We start from the raw sequence: 2,707 nt of genomic DNA on the forward strand, positions 1-2,707 counted from the left end.
TCCTCACCTCTGTGCTGATCGTTGGGGGCCTGATACACACAATTTTCACTTAACTTAACACTTTTTCTTGGCTGTGTACATGCTTTTTTAAAATTTCACACAGCTTGGGGTGTGTAGGTTGCCAACTTTCCCACAACCAGAGGTGGGTAGGGTAGCCGAAAATTGTACTCAAGAAAGAGTAGCACTACTTCAACATAGTTTTACTCAAGTAAAAGTAAAAAGTATCTGTCCAAGAAATTACTCAAGTAAGAATAAAAAAGTATTTAGTAAAAAAAGCTACTTTCCTGTCTAACCAATAAATATTTTGTAAAACCACCTGTTGTCTCTGTTCTGTCCAGTTTTGGTACTGACCACATATACGACACATCCTATATGAGCACACAGCAGGAAGCCCAGTATGTATTTTTATTTAGCACCCAATTATTGTTCTGTACAGTCTCTTCCTGCCACTTGTGTGGGATCGAGAACTCCAAAGTCTTAGTGCAACAAACAGAGCTGACATCTTAATAACAGCGAAGACTCTTTCATGTGACATGAACTACATACAAGCATCGTAAGAATAGCTTCTGCCAGAAAATGTCTATATGCTGCTCTATGAACTAAAGCAGCATTATTTCTGCAGAGTCCTGTGCGTCTGGCCGAAGAAGCAGAGAGGAATAAAAGTATGCTAGATGTACTCATGATGAGCACATCTAGCATCGAGTTCAAAAGGTGTGCCTCTCTTAAAAGCTCTGTTGGTCTTCCGTAACAGCTATATCTATAGCTCTTTTGCAACTGAATGTCAGCCTTATTCTCAAAGTGAAAAGCTCAAATTAATGGGTTTCTCTGTGTATATCACAGAAATACAAAGGTTGAAAAGTGAAGGCAACGGAGAAGTTGTTGGTGTGTGTGTGTGTCTTTTTTTTTTTTTTTTTTTTTTAAAGAGACTTGATTGTATTCAAGTATGTGGAAAAACAGCCTTCCTGCTTCCTTCCTCCATGACCTCGATGCCCATTACCGGATTGAAGCATACAATGGGGGACCATATCCTTGGAGCCACTAGAAGGATGCAGTTTTTAGTGTTTTGTTGTTTACAGTATCAACACAATGTCAGGTTAAATTATTAAGGTGAACTTAAAATTGTGTTTCGCTCCGAACTTTAGGATATCTGTCTACTAAAAACAAAACATTACGCACACTCCTGCACCTGCCTGAGCAGCCACATTTGCTTTTAATGAGGCAGAAAGCCAAAGTCTTTTTAATGCACTATTTAATGCAAAAATGCTATTAGCATAAAAATATTTTAATCATGGAATTCGTTGCTCAGAGTAGACACTGTGTTCTTGGTGAAATGCATAAATGCTCCATAAGTTGGCACAATGCTCCCTGGCTAAGCGTTAACAGGTGAATCTGCAGAATATGCTGATTTATTCTTCATCGAGGTGCAGTTTGGCAATGTTGAAGCTGCAATTCAACTAATTTATTTATATAGTGTATCATATTATATAGTATGAATTCAAAATGATAATTATTAATGGCTGTGTTACAGAAAGCACGTTTCCAAAATCCCTGAATACAGCGTACTGAATTATTAATGCTTTTTCAATTCAGAAAGTCATTACTAACTGCTGCTTTAAAAACCCTTGTGTACATGTTATCTCTGTAGGATGTTTAAACATTTAAGTAGTTTAAAAGCTGCTAACTTTAGGTCTCATGTTTGCATGAGAGAGGCATCATTAGTGGTATGAAATATGGAGAATCCTTAATCTTATTTATATACATGCCAAAGAAAAGAATAAACAGTCTTGGATAATTTAGAGACTGATGTATTCATGAAGCAAATGCTGCATTTCTTCAGAATGAGAGTAAGAGACGGGCAAAGAACAAACACCTTTCATGTAGAGCAAGCCTATTCAAATGGCGGCCCGCGGGCCAAATGCGGCCCAGAAGCAACCTGCGAGTGGCCCTGCCTGTGGTCCTGGCAGAAACACAGAGAAAACGCAAAAAATGAATTAATTAATTAATTTTTAAAAAATTAAAAATTCCTACAGCGTAGTGTAGACTGTGAATGCAACACTCCTAGTAGCCTAGCAATATTTAACCCGCAATGCACCGTGATGTAAACATATTAAACAATCATCGTAATATATGATGCGACAACAGCATGTCTTTCTCACTCCAAAAGCGCAAAATTGACAATGAAAACTGTCGGTTTAACCCTGCCTGGACTGACAAATACTTATTCATTTTACCGAGTTTAATAATCTTACAACCGGAGTTGTACTACCATGGTGGGGGTCCTGTACAGCCCAAGAGAGAGCTGCAGCAGCTTCCCTTCGTGTTTGCTTCTTGGCGAAGAAGAAAAGGCCTTTCACAGATTCTGAAACAATGAAATACTGCATGCTGGCCGTGGTGGATGCGGTGAAAAGTGAGGGTGACATCTGCTATTAAAAACGTACCCCTGTAGGACAGTTCAAATATTAGTAGAATTGAAGTTCTGGCGTCAGACGAGTTTGAAATGCTGTTAGATGACCTGAAGAAAACTGATGTAATGTCTATAGCAGGAGATCACAGACAGAACTGATAATGCACAGTTGTGCGTATATGTCCGTTTTTTGGATGGGAAATTGCTCTGTTTACTACCGTTAGAGGGACACACAGCTGGCGAAATGATGTTTGAGAAGATTTAAGCTCTTTTTGAGGAAAATGGTCTGGATATGAAGCGTGT

The sequence above is a fragment of the Astatotilapia calliptera genome, chromosome 7 (genome assembly GCF_900246225.1).
Source record: "Astatotilapia calliptera chromosome 7, fAstCal1.2, whole genome shotgun sequence".
Classification (NCBI taxonomy): domain Eukaryota; kingdom Metazoa; phylum Chordata; class Actinopteri; order Cichliformes; family Cichlidae; genus Astatotilapia; species Astatotilapia calliptera.